The following is a 14,004-nucleotide window of genomic DNA, read 5'->3' on the forward strand; positions in this document are numbered from 1 at the left end:
TACAACACGGCAAAGATATTTAACAGAATGAATTTCCCATCTCAGCAGCAAATCCCCTAACAGGGTGTTTCTGGAAAGGTACCGGTAGTTTGAAATCAATGAGGTGGAGTGCAGAGGAAGAAGGGGAAGATGCTCGGGAAGCAAGTTGCTTCCAAGCAGCGGTGCAATCGCCTTCCAGCTGTGCAGTGGCACTGCCAGCCTCACCGTCCTCGCGCCCGGACAGGAGATCGTTTGCAAGTGGTGGTCTGTGGTAGCTGTTGAGTATAGATACAGTGGCTGTGGTTTGAATAAAAAGAAACAGCACTGTGCCGGATCATTTGCTGTTTTGAAAATAAAATTTGTGGTTTGAAGTGACTCCAAAGTCCTGAGTACTCTAATTAGTTCTGAGGAAGATGAACTGGTAATACAGGAACAGATGAGCTGGCGATAGTAAAAAAATAGAGGCTGTTCAATAGGTCTGTAATTCATCACCTGGATGAGCACCAACTTCCAATGTGTGCAAGGCACCACACAAGAGATGAGGGAGAAGGAAGGGAGGGAGGGCGGGAGGGAGGATGAGGGTAGTATCCAACACACCCAAGCTTAAGGTGGCTGTTCTCTTTCATCTGTCACCCACAGCTAATGGAGACAGACACATTTCTCTGAAGGACTGTGATGGCCACCCAGTTGAGTTTCCACTCTACACAACAACCCAGAAGCACGGAGCAGTGCCATTTAAGCAGTGTAAAATACTCTGTCCTAATTTCTTTTTCTGCCAAAGAGAGGGGAAGGGAGTGAGACATAGCCTTTCACACTTTCATTAGAAACTCTGCTCTGTTCAACATAGTCATTATGGAAAACAGTAACTAAAACACCCCACCAGTTTATTACTATGAATGCAGCTTCTGAAAAGAACTCTGGTATATTTCCTGGACTATATGCCACTCTAGACTATTGCTACAACTACACAGCACCAGTAAATCACAAAATAAGACAGGAATGTCATGGACCTTTATCTTTTTAGATACAGCAGTAATATTACTGTGTTTCACACATTATTCACCGTGACACCACATAACACTTCCAAAATAGCAAAAAGACAAAGAAAAGGAGATAATGTTTTGACTTGTAAAAGGCATTTTCTACTTCCTAAAGTAACATTAAAAATATCTAATAAGTGTTTTTGTAGTAATTTTAAAAAATATGTGTGGAATCAGTTTTCCAGTTTTTTTTCTGTAACAGGGATGGCTAGAAATGTGTTTTTCTAAAGAAAGCTGAGGTTACAACGGGCATCAGACTAAAAATCATGAAACGCGGCAAGACTATGTCAGTTTACAGGACTTAAACACCAATGTTGTCAACAGGAGAAAAAACAATGCAGTACCTTTACAGAAGCTGCAGAAAGGAAAATGTTAACACAGAAAGAATAAGGAAAAAAAATAATCAGAATATAACAGACAAAATAAGCTGTTTGGCATGGGATGAATATATTCAAACACACAATTTGGTTCAGTTTGATTAAACAAAATGTTTTGAATTAAAATGAAATTATTTTCTTCTTCCCATTATGTCAACTGCGGTTTGAAAAAAGAACAGAAAACAAAGCAATTTCTGGTTGAGCTGAGGTGATGTTTTGCCTTTGAAATTTTGTGGCTGGAAACAGAACTCAAAAGAAAATCTCTCTTACCATAGCTTTCTAGTCGATGGCCATGAACGAGACCTCAAAGGTAGCTTCTCTTGACCCTTATCTTAGGCTCTTCAGTGCATACAGCAAAGAAAGTGTTCAGTATTCAGCCCTTACACTGTTAGAAAAGATGCCTTCTTACTTCAGGATACGGAATTTAATTTATGTCATTATTCTCAGTGTTTCTTTTACAAGATAATCTAATGATTCAGCAAGTAAGAGAATCTGTTCCACTATATGTCACAAAGAGTAATATTAGCTATTATTGTTCATGATACGTTAGGACGTTATCTTACTGAATGTACCTAATTCAACATCAGGCTGCTGCCTCTCAGGAATTCTGCAGATCTCTTCTAAAGATAACAAAATAAACATAACAAAACATAATAAAATACTTCCTAAATCAGCATCAAACCAGTAGAGCATACATCTGAGGCTTAGGCTATCTTTGGTAACTTTTTCACTTGCTTTTCATTTTATCTTTCTATCTTACAACTTGGGAGTATGAAAAAATTAGCTTTCTTAAACACATAATGAAACATACAGTTTACGACAAAGCTTTTTTCAGTTATTCCGGAAAGCAAATATGCTTCTCACTATTATGGAGGCATGTGAGTGAGGGACTAGCTGAAGTGCAGATAGGTCTCTTTGCTCCATGGTTTTGAAAAAAAACCAAACACACACACACCTCCCCGAAAAAATAACCAACCACCGCAATATTAAATAAATTTTAAACCATACCCTGAGATGCTAGTGTAGTGATGACTATCTGAATTTGCAGAAATTTTGGAACAGTTGCTTTGAAGTCTGAATGTGCTACATTCTCTTAATAGATGCTAACTTAAATGTTACTGATGCAAAGCAACCTTCACACTTTTTTATTTTTTTTTCCATCTGGGACTTGCACAATGAGGGTCCAAGAAAAACAAGAACGGCAAGTATTCATAATCATACATAGAGCACTGACTTATCTTTTCTTTAGATGCATCTTTTTGCAAACTACCAATAGCATGCTTTTTAGTACTGCAATTATTATTATTTCTCTGTATTTTCCTCATTACTCATGTAGGTGATTTTGGATTGTGGCTTTATCATCATAACAATGTTTTGTAAAATAATCACCTTCTCTCTGTCCCAGTTTGTTCACACCTGCAGGGGTTAAAACTCCCAAAAGAATGAGATTAACCCTTATTACTAGAGTTTTTAACAGAAAAGTTTCAAAATTTGAGTCCTCCTTGTGAAATCCTTGTTCACCTGTGCACCACAGTATCTAAAACATAACACAACTATAACATATTTCATTCCCCTTCTGAGGTAGCTTTAAGTGAATTTGAAATAATCTTCTTGGGTCGTATAAAGTCTTTTTGATCTACCAACAGTACTTGAAAGCTGGCTCATATCAACAAAGTCTTTTTACTTCTCAGAAGGTAGTCAAAAACTGGGGTATACAGCATGGAATACCATTGGGTTAAGATAGCTCCTGAGCAAGTATTTATTTACTTCCAGCATCTAAATAAAAGAGATATAATAACAAGGCATCCAGGAAGATGGAAGAGAAGAGAAAATCCACAGGTGAAAAAAGAGAAAATCCACAAAATTTTATTGGGTGGCAGAGGGAAATATTTTAGAAACTGTATCCAACAACCAACTACAAGGCAAATGACCAAGCAAAATCCAAACCATGACACAGCAATAACCAGATAAAATGATCTGATGGATTTCATAACAACTTTTAGCTGATGAACTGAGTAACTTCTTTGTGTTGCACCTAACATAACAGGGCTCCTGCCAGTGGTACTTCAGGCATGCCCAACATCAGGTTGTTTCTTCAGTAGAAACAACTGAGCAATGACTGGACTGACAGTGACTAACATACTTACAGACAGACCACAGGTGGGACATGCCAGTAGAACACACTAAGGAAGCCCAAATTACATTCATAATTTTCCTGGGAACTTCACAGATGGTGATCATGCAACATGCAAGTATAAACTTTCAGATCAGTAGTCCTAAATCAATTCTATAAATACAGATTCTAGTGATGAGTGTGTACACAGACATTCACCAAATTCAGAAATACTCACTCCTCTTTAAAATTGCAATACCAAAATTTAATTTTACACACTCAGAAGTTTCTTAAAAAAATACACTCCCTGAAATTTGTCACACATTATGATTGTGCACGTTGCCTTCAAGATAATAACAGTAATAATAATAATAATAGTAATAACAACAGCAATAATAATACACCTCCACAAACAGAAAAAGGCTATCCATTTTTTGAAAATTAAGATGGGTTAGTGTTTAAGGAGAATTTTGCTAAGAACTGATTTTATTAAGATACTTTAGAGCCTATGGTATAGTACAAAAAGTATTAAAAAGGCCTCAAGAATTAAAAACTTTGAAGACCACTTATCTTTCCCATCTTGGGATATCAGATCCACCCAGTAACAACAGATCAAGCCTTATACAAACACCACAACCTTCATGTTAAAACTATCTGGGATTTTTTCTGCTCATATTGGAAGGCTTCTGCAATAACCCATTCCTCTGATAGCTAATAATCTTTAAATTTATTTGTGGTTCATACCTACTTTTTCTTTGTGCCAATGCAGTCCCCTAGTTCATTCATCTCAAATGTTTACCTTCTTGATGCTATAACAGAGAATAATAATGTCTGCTCTCAGCCTTTGTTTTTCCAGACTAAGAAGCCAGGCTCTTTAAATCTCTCCATAGAAAATAACTAGTTTCTCCTGCCATTTAACCTAATACCTCTTCCAGACAAATTCAGATCTTCTTATCATGCCCTAAATGCATAACCTTGCAATTCTTACTATTAAATTCCATTCCACTGATATTACTTCACCCCGTAAGGTGATCCCATTTTCCTCCTATATTGTGATCTTTTTTTGTCATTGTTAATCTCTGCAAATTTAGAGTACCACCACCCCGCCCCATGCGGTAGGATAGATGTTTAGAACATTCCTTAGTAGTTTCTAACATGATTTTAAGAGGTATTTATTTCTACAAAAAGAAGCGTGCGAGTGCTTACTAGAATTTTTAGCAGCACTTAAATACTTTACTTGGATTACATTCTGTGACTATTGTACTTTTGGATTCCCATTATGGGCCTACCAGTTTCTTTAGGCACTTCACACGTCCTTACAGTCTGGCTGGTTGCAACTTGAAGTTCCTTTACAAATAAATTTTTGAAGGTTGATCTACCACAGATCTAAACCGTGCAAAATCAGTAATCAACAAATTATCTGAAAATCTGATCCTGAACATCCGGAAAACCTTCTTTGTCTGAATATTTTCTGAAATGCTCTTTTTAAAAAAAATGCTTTGAAATACACTATAGCAACTTGCCCTGTCACTAGTGCGTTTCATAACCTGGTCATCCAAGACTTAATATGAATAACTTTCAAGTGATTAGCCTGTCACATGCAGCAACCAGAAACACAAAAATTAGTTCTCTCTCCAACAACATATGTGTTCTGAAAGGCAAAACCTCCCTTAAAGACTGCAGTGTGCAGATGGTGTGGCTACCACAGCTACTACTCAGAAGCAAAGGGAGCCCTGATCCCACAGGGCCAGAGCAGAAATGACAGCATCTCTTCCACAACTGAAAGAATAACTTCTTTCCTCCTCTACATTCTTGGGATTTTTCTGTGAAACTACACATTAAGTCCGCTTGCTTTTAGGCATCAGAGTGGTATATCAGTCTTTGACTTGCTAAATGGATTCTAGATTTAATGTGGAAGGCAACTAACTTTTTTACCCAGCAAATTCCCCTCAATAGGCATATAATTAAACTTTCCAAAACCCAAAGGGAAAACAAAGACTGAAATACGAGAGCTTCATTCCTATCAATACTTTTCTTGTTAGCATTATTGTTACCCTGATGGTCATATTTCCATAAATGCTCAAGTAAGTCTTCCGTGAAGACTGCCACAGCCCAAGCTGCCACCAAAACCTGCAACTGTGATAAAGTACTGGTTTTTCACCTGCTTTGAATCTGCCACATGACAATTGTTTAATACATTTTCATTCATCATCTGCTCTCCACTTAAAGACCCATGTGACAGTGACAGACTTTCAAAATTTAATGAATTTTCATATAGTATTATTCTTCTCTTTCCTGTTTGTGCCAAAGTGCACTTAGCAGTGATGCTGAAAAATTGCACTCTTGGAATTATGCCAGCTTTGAGTTTACAGGATATTTTTCTTTAAAGGCTCTCTAAGAGATAGGTAACATGAGGGGGTTAGGCGGCTACTCTTCTTTTTGGCAAAATAATTTTGTTTGGCTTTTCACCTGGCTGATAAACCAAAACGGTTTGGAGCCAGTTAATTCTTGGGCAGGAAGAGCTGTTACAAGGACCCTTGTGCCTGTATTACAGTCATGGCATTCGTCTTTCATAACAAGCCTTCAGCACCCTTCAAGGCAGGAATGAAGAATGTTTCTTCTATTTAATCCTACCTCTGAGTTATTTTGTTGGCAGTGGCTTTGACTGATAGGAATTTGGCAGTGGTGGGAGGGGAAGAAACATATGAAGGGAGGGTCTATTTGTTCTCATTTTCCAGTCTGTCTTGACTATATTTGGTCTGCCACCTTATTCGGATGCTTGTAATTTTGTTTGTAAAACAGTGATAAATCCACAAAATGCCTCAGATATGAAGCAGCAAGAAGGCAAAAAGTATATTACAAAAATTTCTTATTTTCTTGTACAGTTTCTAAGGAAAATTTACTCATACACGGTGTTTATGGTTTGGGTTTTTTTCCCTCTCCTTAAAATCCAGTGTCAGTGCTCTGTAAAGTTATGTACTTGACCTGGACTTTATTCCTCCTTCTGTTGTGTCACCCCCCAGAGTAATACAGTTTAAAAAAAATAAAATAACCAGTACCAACCAAGCATAACAAACCGATCTAGGCTTTAATCTTTTCAGCTCACACAAGCAAGGGGAGGCTGTGTCTGACCAGAGCCTCAACAGAGGCCCTCAAAGGAGAAAAAGAAAGGAGATGTACATACTATCATTATGCATCCCAAAGGAGATGTTCTTTGCTCTGCAGCTTCTTCCTGCAGTTTTGACAAAACTGTTTTTTCTTTGACTCTGTTTCCTCATTAAAAAATATAAACCTGGTTTGAAGCTCCTTCCTTCAATTTCAGGGAAAAATGAATAGATTACATAAGTAGCACACATACAACAGTCAGTTAAAAATGTCTACAGTAACTCTGACTTGGCCACAGTGGAGAATTGCTGCATAAACTTCAGATACGTAGTTTAGATTGATAAATGAGGTTCCCCCCTGTGGCCAGTGGAAATACATAGGCTCCTCCAGAAGATTCAGAACATTTTGCATGGAGCTTCTCTCCCTCTTTTTTTCCCCGTGACTGAAGAGATAACCTAAATGTCAACAGTAGCAATGCGCTTCTGTCTGTGTATGTATCACAACAGCGCTCTCCTTATCAGCCAGTTCCCACTGGTCATCACCAGTCTTGTAGGGTAGCTTTCACAAAGGACATCATGCCCTGGTGATCGAGGAGGCTCCCTCCAGAATGTCAACAAGGCAACTCCAGAAAGGCAACTGGTCTTTAATATTGCTGAAAGGAAAAGGATACCGGCCTGCCACCAGCCTGCCCCTACTACACAATATAAAACAGAAGCAAACTAGAAAGTCCCAGGCTCAATCAGTCTGTTTATGCCTCAAGCTCAAAGGAGCCTGCAGCTTGGGGGAAGTTGGAAAGTTAAGACGAACATCTGATTACAGTTGCAGAAAACATAAGCTGGTGCCTCATTTTAAGATCAGTATATCTCAAGCAAATAAGGGAACTTGAGGGAGCCCAGCATCTTTGTAAATAGAGCCATTAATTTAGATGCTTAAATATGAATTTGAAGTGTACCATGGACACAGGGTTCCAGATCTGCTGGACTGCAAACTGCTTCAGCAGTTCTAATTCCTTTTCTAGGGCTCTGTAAGTGTGTGCAGAAGTGGGTGACATAACAGTTATGTTATTCAAACAAAATACTGCACACATGTAAATGAGCTCTGCCAGGACAGTAGGCAGACATTTGGAAATCTGGAGCTTAAAATGTAACAGCATGACTCTGTCGTTTATAAAAGGAATTTTCATTTGCTATCATTATCCATGGTTACTTGCCAAGAGTCACTTGATAAAAATCTGAGGTACTAATGTATACATAGCTTGATTTAGAAAATCTAGCAAGTCATTAACCTTAAGCAATATATGCTTATCTTTGCTGGTGATGCTGTCAATGTTTAATTTCCTGTAGATCATAAATTCAATACCGAGTTGACAGTGCTGCCTGGAGTAAGTAGTGAAAAAATTCCCTTTTTAATATTTCATCCTATTGATCATTTTCTTTACTAGTGAAGCTGTCTGTAAGCCATTTGGACAGTAAGATCATTCCTGAAATTGTCAAGAGGCATATGATTCATTGCATCTCTTTGGTCAAAATAAATGGGGGAAGGGAAGGAAATGGGTTTTCTTTTCTGTTACCCCCCTTTCTTAGATTCCTTGAGTTTTCCAGTATTTTTTTTTATGAGCAAGTCCTACATTTTTCTGAAGGATTTATCTGTTTAGGAAATGCTTTCCTCTGAAAAATCAGCTTACTAACATAATTTCTCCTTCACTACCGCGAATTTAATGCAATATTTTTGGTTCTTTGTTTTACTCAGACTGTTATCCAAACAATCACTCCTACTCTGCATATTTTAATGGCCCCTTAGATAAACTACAAGATTATGTAAGATCTGATCCTGTTCTCAAATAATCAGATGTCTACCACCAACATGGGGAACAACCCAGACAGATGGTCCCTCAACAAAAGTCTATGAAGGTGAACAGAAGTCACTTCATTGACTCAGCCCCCAGGAGGCATGAGCTACAGCCTCCTATCAAACATGTGCTCCACTGAAATATTAGCGAACGGTCCATATGTCTAATGCTCTTGTGCAGGAGATCTTGAAATTGGCATATGGCTCAACTTGGAGAGTGGATTCAAGTTTCCCACAAAGCTATTTATGTATTTCATGTAAAGTCTGGCAACTTCAGAGCAAATAGCTTCAGAGTAACTTCAGACTTTTAGACTAAGAAATGTGCATTAGTCCTCTCAAATTCATATTCAACTGGGAACTGTATGGATACTTTTGAGTTGATATATCTGTCAACTGAAAAGAAACATCAAAGAAAAAAATACTGTGCTGTGTTCAGAGACATCAGAAGTATTGTCACATTCTTACGGGGCTATGTTCATAAACCTATGGAGTTTTTATTTAGCAACATATGTAGTTTTAAAATGTATATAAAACAGCACTACTGCCGCAGTCTACTTCAGTATTCAGTACCGTACAGCAAAGATCTCACAGATATTGGAGGGGCTCTGTTATTCTAAGACTTAGCATCTCCAAGGTTCAAAGGTTGGCAGTTAAAGCAAAACTCTGTCTGGATGGCAACAGTCAGCTGTTCTCCATGGGCAAGGTAGCGCCATGTAGCTTTATTACTTACGTTCTATATTCTTTGTGTTGTGTGAAATGAAAATCTCAGTAGAAATTCATTGAGAGGAAGTTTGGATCACTTTGCCATTTGCTACAAAAGCCTACAGTCCAATTATGCTCCTGGGGAGAAAAACGTGTATTATAGGCTTCAGCAGCAGGAAAGCAGTGTTTAACCAAGAGCAGTTCTTACTGCATCATCCCGGTGTGATTAGTAGTTACAAAAATTTCAGACAGGACTGAGATTTTCACTGTAGGAGCAGAACTACTATAATGATCCAACCTAAGGATAATATCCTGCAGGGAACCCCAGATCTGCCTCCAGAGCTATGTTTATTGTGTACTCTGTCTTTGAGTAGAACCAGAGTCATCAAAACACCTTTTTCACATGAGTGAGCACCATACCATGACTATGTTTTGTATACAAAATAACTGGTTCTTGCAACTTCAGAGCAATCACAGGATGCCTGTTGCAAACGTTGTAAGCAATGTCCTGGGTAGGTATGCACCGATCTTCTACCAGTTTGGGCATTCCGGTTCTGCAACTGGTATACATTGACTAACCATACTGATTAGAAAATGCTGACAAGTATTATCCACGTGTGCAGCTAAGATTACATAATTTATTTTTTTTTCCTATCAGAATTCATAAAGCAAATGTGCAACTGATCCGCAGGAACCTGAGGATCAGACAGTCAGGAGGAAAAAAACCTCCTTGCAAGAAGACATATTGGGAGGTCTTCAGAATGTGTTGGGTTTTTTTTTTTCCTCAAAAAAAAATTACTTCAACAAGAGTTATGCTTTTTTTAAAAAAGAGAAGGATTCAGCAGTCAGTCTAAAAAGGAAGCCTAAAAGCTCTTAAAGTAAAAAGGGCAAAGACAATTTATGTTATTTAGCTGCTGGAGTCAGGAAATGAGGATCATAAACCTCATTGCTGCTACAGCTGGGCAGTGGGGGAATCATCACATTTCGAAATGCTCCTTGTAAACAAGTGTATGCTTGTTTAGGCACTCCAGATCTAGGGTTGCTGCTTTCAAAGGAACAGTAGAGCAAAGGGACTATGCTCTGTGGGAACGCTCCAGCTTGGAAACGGTTGTGAAGCTGCCTGGAAATGAAGGACAGGGTATGTCAGCCAGGGAAATGTCTTTCTCTAAGGACTCTTCAATAACAAAAACCCTACCATACAGGACTGAAAAAAAATTGATTGTGCAATCCCTATTCACCATTACTCCTATTCATCCACCCATGAAGATGGTGGATTGTGTGTATTGCCCTCCTCAGTGACTCGTCACAGATGGCCAGTTATGAAAGAGCTCTGTTCACTGCTGCAAGCCCACTGTCCTCTGAATCATGAATAAAAACAACAAGCGTCAAAATCCCAGAAGCTAGAGGAGATAACCTGTAGCACGACAGATCACAAGGGCAAAGATTTACTGCCACAGCAACAGAAACATGTGCAAAAAGAGTGATAAAAATTAAGGTAGGAGCGATGCTGCCCCTTGGTTTGTAAGAAAAGTCATATCCTTCATTTTTTAAACTGATTGGTTAGGATATATCTTGCTGTACGGCAATTTGTTTTGTTTGAGGGTGATTTTTTTTCTCCTGCTGTTTTTAAGATGGTAAAGTATGAAAAATGGAAGTTATGTAAGGAAAAGCATCTTATCATGGCTCCTACAGCATTTCCGACAAACAGATTTTGGAGCCTAAAGCAGTGCTGAAAATCTAGAAGGGCCCATCTACATCAATACAGAACAAATTAATATCTCCTGTCAAAAGCTGCAAATCCGTCATGAGCTGTAACAGATGCTTTTAGGACAGCAAACCTAGCTGACCTTAACTGAAGAAAACAGCACCCTGTCACACCCATGATATATAGTTGGTCAGGGTTACAGTGTTCTCCTATTATCTGGCCATTCTGTACTTCTTTTAATCCAGCCTATGGAAAAGGTCACCAATACTCTACCGTGCTCCTTACATACAACCAGTTTGCAGATTCTGTGAATGATGCAAGCTGAAATAAGTAAACATAATAATAAACCCACGAATAGCTGTAGACAAGAGTAAACCGCTGTACTTTAACAGAATCTGTGTGCAACGTGTTCTCTGCTTGGTGACATGTGCATCCACTTCTTTTACTTGTATAATTTCCAAAACTGACACTTCTGTGTGTAAAAACCACAAGAATTCTCCTTACTCTGTAAAGAATAGTTGCCTCTTCATAAAACCGAAGCAAACTCATGGATCTCATATAATTGTTATTAATTTTTATAAGTGGTTTTGGTACATCAGCGAGTGTTTTTTGGTCACAGATTTTAAATAAATTTAATTTTAATCTTATGATTTTTTTGCTAATACAATGGTAACTGGTTATACCTTATTTCTTTTGAAAGCATCTATTGCCAAAAGCAATTGTTTGAACTACCCACTTCTTTTATGTGTCCAGAAGTTTTAGGATCAAGAAGTTATTTTAGTAATGGTCTCATCTACAAAATAATTAATCCTTTAAGAAAAAAATGTTCTGAACTAGTAGTTAAACAGCTAAACAGTCCAGAAATCAGAACACACATGAGTCTCATCCAGCTATCAACAAAAATAATCTGACCCACTACTGCTTTATGCACTTCTGGTAAAACTATAACTCAGGACGTCTAGCGTTTTCTTTGCTCCATAATCACCAAGAAACAAGTGAAAGAGGAACTGAATTTCATCCTGTCCAAGGGATGGCAAGTTCATCCTTTAATTAAATCAATAATTGTCTTTGTTAATTGAATTTGAAAAAAAAAAAGGTTACTCTTCCTATGAAGAATGCTGACTCTTCATCCCACTAATGATTAAGTTTACTTAATTCAGAAAACTGTAGCCCTGTCAACCCATCAACTGATTAGCATTGATTCATGGACGCCACTGAACATAAGCTAAAAATACTATATTCAAACATTAAAACATCAGCAAAGTTTATTACTATTATTGTGATATTTAAATTTTTAAAGTCGCACAAGCTATCCAACCACCCACACCCGCCCTGCCCTACGGCTCTCTCTTTCACCATGCATGAGGCCTTAAGTATGTCTGTAGCTTACGTACAAACAGCAATAAAGATGATGTTATGGGATATGTTCCCTGGGAGTAGATACTTGTACCACTTGTATAGATTCCAGTAAGTCTGTTTTAATACTCTCCTACTCTCCAAGGTGGGCCACTGAACTGGAATGTCCCTGACAGAAATGTGGGTTTTTGTCCGTATGATTAGCTAAATAAATGTATTGAAATGTAAATAGTATTCTTCTGTATGGTTTGAAGAAAAGGGGGAAAAAAGAAAATCAATACATTCTGAACACTCCCTTTTAAGGCCTCTTTAGTACAAAAATAGCAGTGAAAGACAGTAAGGCTTTGAGGAGGAATGCTGCTCACTGAGCGCCACGGCTCTGGCTTGTCTAGGGGTACTGAAAAGAGACAAGATACTGCAGAAATCTTTGACAGACTCAGGGGCAAGCCAAGGTTTTTAACAGAGCAGTCAGTATCTCTATTATTATAACCTCTCAGCATGCTCCCTCTGCTTATCCATGGGCTTCAGGACTGCTGCACAGCTTCAGCTTACTCCACAAAGGCTTGTGTGAGGCAGCAATTAGGTGACTCATGGAAAAGTTCAGCAAAAGATAAAGAAGATAGAGGTTAAAAAATGAAAATCCTCAATCACTAAGAGAACACATCTTTTTCTACGTCCTCTACAAGGTCAAAATGCCATGAACTAAGTGCTTTTTTAAATGTTTGAGAAGACCTGAATTAAGTATTTATCTCTACCTTCACATTGTACTTTGCAGTGTACGTGTTTGCAGGCCTGTGGTTGTCTATGGCGAGACTACACCTGAGTAAGTACAGCACTTTGCTCGGAAGGCCAGAGCAATAGGGAGCGATGCATTTGCAGCCCATTTGCCGGAAAGAAGATGTGGCCTCTGCCTACCTGAGGCTCGTGTTTGATGGAGTTACCAAAATGCATCTTGAGAAAAAGCTATGATCTTTCAGGAACAGTGTTATTTGGAGTAACTTGGACCTGCTCCATGAAGGGTTTTTAGATCAGGACCGATTAGTACTAGAAGACCAACGGCTACAACCTCTGTGTATTACCCAGCAGCCCTGGACCTTGTCACCCTGAGAGACCAGCACAGCCAGCTCCCAGGTCTGTGGTCAGCCAGGACAGTCAGCTAGCAGTGGGCCTTCCCAGCATCACATTGCCAAGAAACAGTCCTCCTCACCACAGATGGCAACCTTCAGGACAGCTAACTGTCTGTTTAACACCCTACTGATCAGAAGGCGGCTGAGGCTGAAGCACCTGTCTCCATCACTTTGAAGCGCCTTCCTCACGGCCATGCTTGATGAACCTCAATTGTCTGGCTTATTTGTTTTAGAGGGGCTCATCTGCACCTCACAGAGACATTTTTATAAGCTAAGCAGTGAACTGGAGCTCCTAGGATCTTACTGGAGCTTTTCTACATATATTTTGCAAATTTGACATTTACATATTAAAAAAGAGCATTTTCTCTCACGAATGCAAAAGCATCACAACAGGAACACATATTGCTTCCTGCTGCTCTATGAAATCTCTCCTTAAGCACTTTAAAATACATTTGGTCTAGCCATTTAATGACAACTTTATGAAATCATTATAAAGGACTACTTTTCACAGGAGAGATTTGAAAGCAAATGAGCTCTGGATTGTACATATTTCATAAATAAACCATGTATTTTTAAAAATAATTCTGGCTGATATTTTTAGACAAATTTAATAAACTTTAACGGCCCTCATCTTGGCGTTACAGTGGTCTCA

The 14,004-nt window shown here is 38.5% G+C and overlaps 1 long non-coding RNA gene across 1 annotated transcript in view; it reads right to left on the reverse strand.

Annotated features, from left to right (window-relative positions):
* LOC130145589 (uncharacterized) overlaps positions 1-14,004 on the reverse strand; it is an 81,820-nt gene that overhangs the window by 32,645 nt on the left and 35,171 nt on the right. The window contains exon 2 of the long non-coding RNA XR_008820614.1: positions 1,667-1,781. This is a non-coding gene — a long non-coding RNA (uncharacterized LOC130145589). The remainder of the gene's footprint in view (positions 1-1,666; positions 1,782-14,004) is intronic.

Source organism: Falco biarmicus, chromosome 3, assembly GCF_023638135.1.
Source record: "Falco biarmicus isolate bFalBia1 chromosome 3, bFalBia1.pri, whole genome shotgun sequence".
NCBI lineage: Eukaryota > Metazoa > Chordata > Aves > Falconiformes > Falconidae > Falco > Falco biarmicus.